This window comes from Poecilia reticulata, linkage group LG1, assembly GCF_000633615.1.
Source record: "Poecilia reticulata strain Guanapo linkage group LG1, Guppy_female_1.0+MT, whole genome shotgun sequence".
In the NCBI taxonomy this organism is placed as follows: domain Eukaryota; kingdom Metazoa; phylum Chordata; class Actinopteri; order Cyprinodontiformes; family Poeciliidae; genus Poecilia; species Poecilia reticulata.
In genome coordinates, this window is record NC_024331.1 from 18,276,473 (window position 1) to 18,289,271 (window position 12,799).

At 36.5% G+C, this 12,799-nt stretch overlaps 1 protein-coding gene and 1 long non-coding RNA gene across 4 annotated transcripts in view; one reads left to right on the forward strand and one right to left on the reverse strand.

The window, feature by feature from the left end:
* Positions 1-81, reverse strand: part of fbxo41 (F-box protein 41) — a 37,757-nt gene extending 37,676 nt beyond the window's left edge. For 2 of the 3 annotated variants that reach the window (XM_017305978.1, XM_008411873.2), the window contains exon 1: positions 6-81. The gene's annotated coding sequence lies outside the window, so the exon portion shown is untranslated. The remainder of the gene's footprint in view (positions 1-5) is intronic. The other variant, XM_008411879.2, reaches the window with a different exon arrangement.
* On the forward strand, positions 47-8,803 carry LOC108166450 (uncharacterized). Its single transcript, XR_001776814.1, has 2 exons — positions 47-135; positions 8,158-8,803. It is a non-coding gene; the product is annotated as an uncharacterized LOC108166450 (long non-coding RNA).
* The last annotated feature ends 3,996 nt before the right edge of the window (positions 8,804-12,799 follow it).

A 12,799-nucleotide genomic window follows, 5' to 3' on the forward strand; every position in this document is an offset into this window, starting at 1 on the left:
CTCACCTCACAATCTTCTCCCCATTTTTTTTTTTGTCTTCTCCAATCAACGAGCCGCTGGAGCCGCCAGTGACGTCACGAAGCCCCTCTCTGCAGCAGAGAGCGGTAAGGCCTGCAGAGGAGGACCAGACCCGAGGTAAGGCAGACCGTTATGACATTTAATCTAACACCACGCTCCATTCACACAACAAACTACAACACCCAGCGTTGCCCATGTAAAAAGTTTTTTTTTTTTTTTTTTTGTGTTGTCGTTAATTTGACACACCCGAAAATGAAATAATTCATGTTCATTGTTCAGTACTGTTAAGGAAGAATTTTTATATTACTGTTAAATTTAGCAAAACTCTGGCTCTGATACTTCCTTTTGATCCCGGGTTTTCTCGCGTGACCACGTGCGGGGACAAAAACACAACAATGCGTGTTGACGTCACAGAATTACAGGATTTAATCCAATCAGAAGAAAATATAAGATAGTACAGGAAACTAAAGAAAGACAGATACAAACATTGTTACCTGAGACAAGAAGACAAAGAAATATCAAGGACGTCCTTGGAGAAAGAGCTGGTGCAGAAGTAAAATAAATCAGCTTTTTTCTGAATTGTTTCCCTTGTGCACAAACTTTTATACCTGTAGGTGTGTTTACCTCTTTAATGTATTCAAATAAGGCGTATCTCTACTTGACCAATTGGAAGGCATCTCTGGCCCTTTTAAATTTTAGAAAAAGTCCCGCAGTTTGGTCGCAAGATCAAACACCTTTTGTTAAATAAGGTGGAAGCAGACTCTCCGAATTCATGGTGGTTTATGGCTTTTCACAGATCAGTGTGAAAAGCTAGAACTTCCTACTGATTCTTTCCCAACAGACAAAGAGCAGATCAGAAGATCTTGGCAAACAATCTGCTTTAACTACAGTAAAATATATCAATAGGTCAGAATATGTTATAATTTTAAAACTATAATTATGGTATTTCAATCAAGTCATGATAAATTCTAAAACTAACTTATTTTAAATTTATTTTCTTAACACTATCCGGCCTCCTGTGGCTCTACAGCCATCTGGGCAAAGAGAAACAGATGCAGGAACCTCACAGGTAGCTGTGAAATTCTGGTTTCTCTTCTGCTCTGCCAGGAACAAACCTTTAAATCTGTACTTTTAATTCAATGAAAAGTTCTCCAAAAATCCAATTTGTTCTTCTGCACTCAGCATCTCCAAAGTTTAGTTCTGATATCAAACCAAAAGCAATAGATAATAAACAGAAAATAATGAAGTACAATTCCTGTTTCTAATTAGGAATTAGAAACAAATAAGAATTAAGACATTCATTCACCATAAACCTAAGTATTTTCTAATACTAAACAAAACCTTTTCATGTGACTCTAATATAGTCAGAAATAATACAATTTCAAATACATTCATCATTAACTAAATTAATTCTAAAACAAGATAATAGAATTTTTAGTCAAAACATGTTATTAATAACTAAGAAAAATGTCTTACAAATTAAATGTTAGTGATTTAAAACATTTTATGTTATATTCAGTTTTTGCACCATGTCAGATGTTAGTTCTGGAAGATTTCTCATCCTGGTTACGTGAACCGACCAAAGTTCCCTTTCTCACAGTAATTCAAGTGATAATGTCCTCTACCTTCCTGCATATGTTAATTTATGACCTCCTGTCTTTAATGATAAGACCCCAGGGGTCTGAGCCGAGGCTCTCCTGCAGATCTATTTCAATACTTACCCAGCAATAGTATTTGTTTCAAATCACTAACAGAAACCTGTTCAAACTTAAGAAATTGGTTCTAAAAGGTTTAAACTGTGTTAAACACTCAAAATAATAATTTTTCTCAACAGTACCTAATTCTGAACTAAGTTTAATGTCCAAATATGATCTTGTTCTCATTCAATTATCTTTTTTTAATATTATTAATTATTATTAATTCTTAAAATGTACATCTCTTTGGTTGTGAAGTTGATCCCAAGCACAGACAAGAGAATGGCAGTATTTTATTTTTTCTGGTGATGATTAATCAAGAAAAAGAAACTTTAAAAGGGAGACAGAGATAAGAAAGCACCAGGAGAACTCTGGACAAGTTCATGTTAGTGCAAGGCAAGCTAACATGAAGACAGGCGTTTAGGTGAGACAGCAAATGGACATTAGAAGGATCTCACAAAGAGGTAAAGAATTTGACGGTATTTTAGTAGTGTTAAACTTTTGTGAAGTAGAATGGGTTAGGGAAGATCTCCACTGTGGAACCAGCTCTGTTTTGTCCATGATTCAGACACCTTTTGATAAAGCTCATAACCTTGTCTATTTCCTAAACAAAGCAAATGAAGGAGTCATTGCTTGGTCTAATTGTATGAACTCCCTTTTATCTTACATACCAGGGTTCTCCAATTGATTACCTTAAGATCTATTGTCCAGCAAATGTTAGGCTAGGCGCTGCTCTAACACACCGGAATCAAGCAAACTGATCCTTTTCCACACTTGATGGCATGCTAAAAAGCTAATTTAATAATTTGATTTAGCTCACCCACTGCCTGCATCAGACTCCTCAGCAGTAACAACCAAAACAGATGCAGCTTAGGTGTTCAGCACTCAGGCCTTCAGTTTGTGTGCACACCTAGTCAACCTCCCACAGAAAAAAAAACGTTTTATTAATTTTGTAAAAATGTTGGCCATTCTGCTCTTTTTTAGAATTTGGTTGTAAATATCTCAAATATGAGTTTCTGCTGGTACAAGTTGGATTTCAGATATGTGTAATATTGATTATATACAACATGTACTTTAGAATATCCTAAGGTAAAACTCCAAAACACAGCAATGAGACAAAGTTATTCCCTTTGTCTCCTAAAGATTGATACTAGAGATATCTGAAATGTTAAATGTAGACAGGACAAATGTGAGATTGTCCTAAGAAATATATAATAAATCAGATTGCCCTAGACAGAAGAGGGAGGAGAGACAGAGTAAGGTGGAAGAGTCCTTAAAAGCAGCCCCCTTTCCTTCATCAGGAGGAGGATATTGTATCTGAGCGTTTTCATGTTGTGAGTTTGAAGGTAGATCGATTACATCTGCCCACTAAAGATAGAGGGAACAGACAAACTGAATTTCCTCCTGCGTTACATTACTAGCAGGTCAATTTGGTCTTGTCTGAGATCATTCAAAGTGGACACATATGCAAAAGGACCACAACTAAATGGTCATTACCACAAAGAGACACAAAAAACAGACTCAAAAGACAACAAAGGTGTAAAAATACATTAGCAGAAGCTTTTCAGCTGCTTTAAAATGTAATGAAACATATGAACTTCTGTGTACTGTTTTGAATATAGAGTTGAACTGTTAATGTGTTAATTTTGTTCTTGGCAATTATCCATGTCGTTTGTAACTGTCTTTTTTTATTTATTTTTTTTTTTTTGCTTTTATATTTTCTTGGGGACTTTCATTGACATGTTTGTGGGTCACTGATAGCAATTTTGTTTGTGAATGCTATTTAAACTTTTTTTTAATTTAACAGTACTGCAGCATAACAACACATCATAAAAGTATGCTCAAAGAAAACAAAAAGAAAAACTTAACATCAGTAGAAAACCTTTGAATATTGAATGTGTCTTGGGATACAGAGTGAAAAATTATCCTTTACTGCATCAAAGTTCAGTAATTTTTTATGTGATTTTGCTGTTTTCCTTTTTTCAATATATAATAATGATTTAAACATTTCAGAATAGAAGTCAAATCTTCTATATATGTTCCATAATAAAATAGGGTCACAATTTGAAAGTGATCCCAGGTCATTAGTTCATTTATAACTAGATTTATCAGGAAAGAGGTTACGTGCCTACATTATCCTATAAGTACGTGCTGAACTGCCATCAATTAGAGCCAACTTAAGCATTTGAAATGTTGAGGTGAGTAAATTTTATTTTATTTTTTGCGTAGTTTAGCATGTCTGTGGATTTTTGACATGATAATTTATTATTGTAAGGTGATTGATGCACAGTAGTGTAGTTTGAAGCACTGTTGCTTTGCAGCAAAGGCCCTGGGTTCAAATACTTACCTTGGATCTTTCTGCATGTAGTTTGTATGTTCTCCCTGTGCATGCGTCGGTTCTCTCCGGGTACTCCACTTTCCTCACACAGTGCAAAATAAATGACTGCCAGGGTAATTTGTTCCTCTTGGTGTGAATGTGTGCATGGTTGTTTGTCCTATATGCCTCTGTGTTGCCCTGTGATGAACTGGTAACCTGTCTATGGTGTACCTTGTCTCTTACAAAATGGCCAATGGAGACAGGGACCCTGCATGAACAAATGGGTACAGATAATGGATCCATTATTGCAACATTTGAGTAGCATTTGCGTAAATACTGTATCAAATTTGCACATATTTTTTTCATTTGTTTATATGCCCTCTCAAAGTTGTGATGTTCATGCCAGAGAATTTAATCACATTTCCAAGAAACTCTTCCCGGTTTACCTAGAGATCTCTCTGCTGAACCATAAGCATTAGTGTACAGTACTATGATGCTTGAGAAATTTTTACAAAAGCCAGTGGTTGTTTACGACACTCAAATATGCAACAGTGTAATGGAGTGTAATGGTATTAATTTCCCCTTTTTCCCCTTCTGATATTAAAATAAGGGTCCAGACATATGCTGATACAGAAACTGGTTCCTGCATGTTTTAGAAACATCCTAAGATAAAAGATATGATCTACATTGACAAAAAAAAAAGCTCCATACTGTTTCACGTCTTGGGTCTTAAATGCTATAGGTTGGATATGAAGAATATTCTATATAAGATAGGGAGAAGGACGTTTATTATCCCCAGTAATTATATGTAGGTGCTTAAGCACCACTTCCTGGTCAAAGAGAAGCAGTACAACTTCCACTGAAAAAAACATAACAGTTAAAATGCAGTGCAGACTCCAATGCAATGTGAACAACGCTAGTTTTTAAGATTTAAGTGTCATTAAGAAGTATGTAGATACATTTTATTCAGATATCACATTTTAAAAAACATTAAAACTGACTTGAAAAAACATGTGCAAACATTTTGTGAACATTTTAGCTAATCTTTAACAATGCACTTTATTTTCAATTACAGTTCAGCATTAATTAAAAAATAAAATAAACAACTAAGTCTCACAAAAAAATGTAGATTAAAATAACTTAATATTTGGTAGGAGTGGGGTGGGGTTCTGATGGTGGAACATATTTTTTTTTTCCTGATGGGGAGGGTAAAACTTTTTTTTTAATCAAAAGTGTTTCTCTAATAAACATTTCTGACAATAAATGTTTGTGTGTGTGTGTGTGTGTGTGTGTGTGTGCGTGTGTGCGCGTGTGCGTGTGCATGCGTGTGTGCGCGCGTGTGTGTGTCTATATATTTGTGAAACATTATCCAAGACAAATAGAAAAGTATATCAAGATATCTAGATGATGTCACTGGTATGTTTAGTATCGTTCTGTTGGGGAAATTCACTTATATCTAGTGTGCATTTAAGAAGTATTGACTTTTTCCACATTTTGTTATGTTACAACCTTACTATTAATTGTAGTAAATTAATCTCTGTCTTCAAAATTCTACAAATACCCCATTTTAACAATATGGAAAAAAAAACTTTTGAGATTTTTGCAAATTTAAAAGTACTTTATAAGGCCAAGAAATAACATTTACATAAGTATTCATAACCGTTGCTTCATACTTTGTTGATGATGTAATGGTTTCTAAGGATCATCCTTGAGATGTTTCTACAACTTAAATGGAATCCACCAGTGAAAAATTCAGTTGATTTGACTTGATTTTGAAAGGCACACACCTATTAATATAAGGCCGCACAGTGGACAGTTAAGGTCAGAGGTCAAACACCACGCATAAAATCAAAGAAATTGTCTGGGGACCTCTGAGACAGGACTGTTTTTAGGCACAAATCTGGGGAAGGAACCAAAAATATTTATGCTGCTATGAATGTCCCAATGAGTTCAGCGGCCTCCATCATTAGTAAATGGAAGAAGCTTGGAACCAGGAGGTCGTCATCATATCTGGGTGTTTATGTACAATTTTGACAAAAGAAATGGATACAATTTGCAGTAAAACTAGCTGTAGCATAACAAAATGTGGAAAAAGTAAAATACTGTGAATACTTTCAGGATTCATTGTATATTAAAAAAAAAACATGAGTTGGCTCATTATTATTTTTAGCCAGTTATTGTGAAAGGTTCAACGAGCCACAGGTAGCAGACCCCCTTTACAAAATAGATGGATGCCTATTCACGCAGAATCCGATTTCATGCTTTTTCTTCATTATTTTATGTATCTAAGCTTGCAACCAACCAAATATTTTTTTTTTCTTTTCTGGTGGTGTAAGACCTTTTAATGGAGAAAATTGGGTGTATTTACTTTCTTCTGTAACCACATGTAATTTCTTGCTATTGACAGGCAAAGCCAACAACTTCAGCCTCTATAATTCTTGCCATATGTTTTTTTTTTTTTTTTTTTTAAGTAAAACATCTAAACCTGTTACGTCTGTCTCTTACCCCTCTACGCCCTCTACATGCTGCACATATCCAGTCATGACAGAGAAAGACTGACACACAAAAGCTTAGAAATTCTCTCCCTCGGGAGATTTTGATAGGTTGAATGTGATGCCGGGCCGTTTTTCTCGCTCTCACGTCAAAAAAACCCTGGCAAATTTAGACCGAACACCTTTATCCGTCCCCCCTCATTCATATGTATGAGAGGTGACTGACAAATTCATTGTTGTGTAATTACAGTGTGGTGAACCTTCATTGTCTTTAGATTGGTAGAGACTGAGACATGCTGTGCTTTGGCTTGCTGCACTAATGCAAACCTCTTCCATGTAGATATTATTAGTCACTGTTTGCTTAGCAACCACAGCACATGTCTGCAAATGTTGTACAATGAAAGTGTTTCACCTAGGGTTCAGTTTATTTTTGTAGTGAGAAAACAAAACATATAAAAGATGATTAATATTTTCATATTATTTTTTTGTTGTTGTTTTGCATTTTTATGCCCGTTATTAGAGGAAAATCGATATAGAGATTGTACTCGACTCCACTCATTTGTACAGTGGATTGTAAAGCTATAGTCCTGTAAACTTTTAGCATTTCGTCACGTTACAACCACTTTCACTGGAGATTTATCAACATAAAGTAGAGTGTAAATGTGAGGTGAGGAAAACAACTTTATGTCGTTTTTTTTATGAATTGAATAAAATATGTTTTCAGTGTGGCAAGCAGGTCCATCTCTACATGTCAGAGTATCATCAAAAATTTTTTATTTATTTATTTATTTTTTTTTTTCAGTTACATAATTTAAAAAGCGAAACTCATTTATTATGTAGGTTAATTACACACACTTGTATATTTCATGCACCAAACAAAAACAGCACTTTATGCATATATAGTTTTACAACATAACCCTTGTTTGAGGTAAACTAGCTTGACTGTAATCCAACAGACAATTACAGAAGCCTCCTACAAGAAGGGTAAGGCACAAAGGGTCACTGGTAACGATGTTCGTTCTTTACAGAGTGCTGTGTAATGTGTAAGTGTATTAACGGAAAGTTTGATGGAAGGCAAACCTTTGAAAGAAAAGTACAAGCAACAGGGTTGAGTGTAGCCTTGAGAGGTCTATAAAGATATGTTTATTTAAGAGTTTGGGGGAGATTCCTTTTGGTTAAGCCACTGGTGAAGCAGAAACAGCATCAGAAGCATCTTAACCTGCATAAGGAGAAAAAAGGGACTGGGCTGTTTCTCAGTGGTCCAACGCTTCAATCGGAAATCACGGTGTGAGATTGGAGAGGTTCAAAATCCAAATTCCTTGAGTGCGAAGTTTCTATCTACCTCCAGTGATTTTTTTCTGTCCGACAGATTCCTGTTTGTTCATGTGAATGGCAATCTAAGAGTGTACGGCCATATCTGACAGAGGTGGGGGAGGGGAACAGTCTAGAAAGCTGGTTCTCCTTGGCTCTGCCTATTTCATGGCTCATTTTAAGGACTGAGATTATCCTGAGCTCTCTGTAGTTATGCTGTTACAGGCTGCCGGAGGACTTTCTTCTTCTATTACTCCTCGACTTGCATGATTTGCTATAATTTAAGCTGCTAATTTCTCTGTTTTTTGTTTTTTTCTCTCCATAGAAACTACTCCTGGTCTGGCATTTTGCTTGGTTGTGCTGCCTTCCTGGAGGAGGGTATCGGCTGAGATACCGCTGCCAACAATTAAACTTTGTCCAACTCCTGCTTCTAGCATTTTACTTCTGATGAACATAGAAATTACTCCTACATCAGTTCTTCTGTTTCTCTTATGTGTATTCTTCTGCTCTGTCTTCTGAAACTCCCAGTCGGTCATGGCAGATGGCCACTCGCACTCAGGAAGGTTCTGCTGGAGGTGATTTCTTCATTTGAAAGGGGAGTTTTTCCTCCCCCTTACATTTGCTACATGAATGGTCGTCATAAGGGTTTTTAAGTCAATGACGCAGTCCAAGCGATTGCCTACTGTCTCTATATGTGCTCGTCCTGGAGGAGTGAATACTGCAAGTCAATGTCTCAGTGCAACCTGCCGGGTTTCCTGCACAACATTGCAGACAAGCTGAAGGTCGTTATCAAAGCAACCTGGGCTTCCTTTACGTTTCAGCAGAGACACAGACTTCACTGTGTTGATGGAGTAATTTATACAAAAGAAGCCCTGACCGAGTATTGAGCGCATATACAATGTGGAAATGCTTTCGGTTAGCTATATTTTGTCTTGTTTCTTTTGTCATTTTTAAAATGTTTAAGAAATTGAGTTTTGGGTTTTTGTGATTTCTAAGTCATAATCATTTGAATTAACAGAAATGAACACCTGAAATAGGGCTGCACAGTGGCGCAGTTGGTAGAGCTGTTGCCTTGCAGCAAGAAGGTTCTGGGTTCAATTCCCAGCCTGGGGTCTTTCTGCATGGAGTTTGCATGTTCTCCCTGTGCATGCGTGGGTTTTCTCCGGGTACTCCGGTTTCCTCCCACAGTCCAAAAACATGACTGTTAGGTTAATTGGTCTGTCTAAATTGCCCCTAGGTGTGAGTGTGTGTGTGCATGGTTGTGTGTCCTGTGTGTCTCTGTGTTGCCCTGCGACAGACTGGCGACCTGTCCAGGGTGTACCCCGCCTTTCGCCCGCAGAACGTTAGCTGGAGATGGGCACCAGCAACCCTCCCAACCCCACTGAGGGACAAGGGTGAAAGAAAATGGATGGATGGATGAACACCTGAAATATAACACTGCAATGAATTTGTAGAATATATAACTTTTGCATTAATGGACTGAATTATTTCTGATGAAAAGTTAATGTAATTGTTGATTAGTCATGACCAAAGACCCAGAAAGTTATTTTAAATCTTCTTCACATTCTAAAGTTGATCTTGAGATAATTTGCACTGAGAAGAACACAAGCTGTACTCCCCTTTGACTTATTACTAAATCAAAACTCTTAGGAAAAGATAGTTCTATGCTGTGAACAGCAGAGGGCACTAGTACTATATCAGTTCTCACAAGAAAAAAAAAAAGACTTTTCTGTTATCAGAACCAGATCACAAATTAAACATGTCTGAAACATTGTGAAGATACTTAAAATTATTTAAACAAACAAAAAAAACTAAAACTACAACTATTCAACCTGTATGAATGACTTGAAATCAATATCCATTAGCTATAAGTAGTGAGCAGATATTTTTTATTACAAATCAATGTGCTGACTGTACTCAGGGACCGCTCACTGTGCAAAATGACAGTCTGTTTGGCTTCTTCAGCGCATGAGAAAATTCTTGCTTCATCACAAGGTCAAACGGGCTTTTTTGCTGTCTGTTAACACTCAGAGTAACACAATGAAATAACACACAGCCCGTAGGAGCTTGGCCAATATCAATATATCACCTCGAGAGGCAATTATAGTCATTAAAGGGATAAAATGTGATGAAACTGCAGGCTAACAGCTTGAAAGTCATTATCACATTCACCACAAAACAATGTTGGTCCACTGTGAGTATGCCGTATATTACCAAAGCAATCCAGCAAGTAAAATGTACAATCTGAAGCAAGCGGTCAAAAACAATAAATCTTTAAATTACTTCTACTTGACTCATTTCTCACTGATTCATTGCAGCTTTGCCAACAGCAAGACCTATTTATGAACAGACACCAACAAATGAAATTCTCAACTTTGCGTGAGTAAAGTACGTTTTGAATTATTTATCCTGGGTAAAATTTGAAGGCGTTTTTCTCCAGCTCATTGTCAGATTTGTTTCATTCGGTTTGCAGGTCCTGTTGTGGGGAATCTTTTTTTAAAATCTGTTGTCACTTATTTTTAAAGCTCTACCCGTAATTCAGTTATTTTAAGTGACTCCACATTGCATCAAAGCTATTTTAAAGGCTTTTTAGGTCCAGATCCTATTCATAGGCAGTAGTATTGAAGTCACATAAGGAAAATGTATTCCAATGCAATAGTTACAATGTGACATACAGATGAAATTCAATATGATCATCATTATAGTACAGCGCTGTTAAAATAATTAGATTATATAATGCCAGTTAGTTAAAAAAAATAATTAACTTGTATTATTTTTAGATACCAATAAATTAACATGGAAACAATGTCGAGATTTTTTTTCCTCTGGTACAGAAAAAAACCGTCACCATTGAACTATTTCAGTGTGTGAGACATGCATCTCGCACCTGTGCAAGTAGTTCTATTAATTTTCTAAATAAGACCACGCTGAAAGGGGAACGTGTTGCATGCGGCTCAGTGTCGTTCATCCCTGCAGTCATTTTGAATTTCTCAATGGGATGCGGCCCTTTGGACATTAAATAAGCATTATTGTCCAAGCACAAACATTAAATGCATCACAGTGACAACGATTATCCAAATCTCTGCATTCTTAGCTTGAGCCATGGATGTTGTCATAGAAACACGAGTATGTCTTATCAAGTACGGCCCTTGTGATTTTTTTTTTTTCCTTTTCATTTTTTTCACTGCAACTTATTTAGGCTGTTCACTGTAGGTATGACAACAGGCTATTAGGAGGTGTTGCATTCATTTCCATGCTAATAGACTTAACAGCTATTGTGTGTTAGCTTAACCTTTGATCTTGCCTTGTCAAATTGTTGTCAGCTTATATTAAATTAGACCTTTTTATGTAAATGATGTAAAATGCTTTGAAAACTATAAATAGGCATAATTCAGCTGAGAGCTGATGCAACGGTCGCTCTGAAATCTAAACCTTGTTGGTGCACTTTAACGGTCAGATTGTGCAAATCCATTTATGGAGTGTTGTGTTCAGATGCGCTTGGGTTAAATGTTAATCTTGCACAGCATATTCACACTCACGCATTTGGCTTCTTACATGCTTAAAAATGTTCAATTGAAAAACAAAGGTTCATATTTTATTGTTTTTAATAATCGCACCAGACAGGGGATACACACAGTACCTTTCATCTCTGCAGCCTTTTGGTTGTATAGTTGTATAGTACAAGTCGAAGTGCTGATTTTTTTTTTTTTTTTTTTTTTTACTATTTGAACTTGGAAGTTACTTTGTAGCTCCAACTGGTCACACACTTGCGCTCCTTTCCTTGTTGAAAATAATGAGGCCATTTGATGTGTGATAACTATGGGCCATAATGAGAGGAGTGTACTGTTCAGGACACATGAAAGGCCTTCAGTCCATTTGGGGTGTGAACGGCCATTACAGAACGGGCGCCGAGACGCAACAGAGGTGCATAGACTTCATGAAGGGGTGCAGGTTTTAATGATGGAGGCAACAGTTGAGTCTTTTACCCTCTTATGATCTGGTGGAAGGAGGGGGAAAATATTTTGAAGGTGTTAAAACCACAATGATTACGAATACAGTAAATTATAGTGCTGTGCAAAAGAATTCATGGCCCCCTTTTTCACATTTTGTCACATTACAAATACAAATTTCATTTTGTTTTACTGTAATTTGATGTGATAGTCCAGCATAATGTAGCTCAAAACTGGGAAGTGGAAGGAAAATGATGCATGTTTTTCCAAGTTATAAAAGAAAGAAATCATTTGTATTCAACCTCCTGGGTTCAATGCATTGCAGATCCCCCTTTTGCCCTCAGTGACTGCAGCATTTATTTGGGGGTTTGTCTTTTTTTTTTTCTTCTTCTTCTTCTTTTTCCAGGATTGCTCTATAAGCAGCTCCTTCCTTCTTCACATCAACTCTGACCAGCTTCACTGTGTCTGTGCAGAGCCTTTAAAAAAATCATGATGCTGCCACCACCATGTTTCTGTCTGGTCAGGGAACTGTGTTGTGTTAGATTCCGAAACACATTCAGTTTGAACTCGTCTGACCAGAGCGCCTTCAACACATTTACTACGTCCTGTGTGTTCTGGGTAAAACACACTGTTGATTTTTTACCACCACCTAGCAATTTTGCATGCTGTGATGGACCGAGTTAAAACCAAGAGGAGTCATAGGATATTAATTAGAAAAATTGGGTTTTTTATTTTAACCCAAAGATTATAAAATGACAAAAAGATGAACTGAGCTCATAAAAGAGGGCAAAGAAACAAAACTGAACTCAGGCAAAAATGTGAACAAACTGGCTTAACAAACAAACATAACTGACCTAACAAAGAAATGACACACAAGGTTTTATATAATGGCTGATCAAACCAATTAAGACACAATAGGGGTAACTAAACAGAATACAATTACAAACACAAAAACAAATAACAGTACAGCTAAGTTTGGCTAAACTAAAGACTCACAAAATGAAAATCAAAAATATT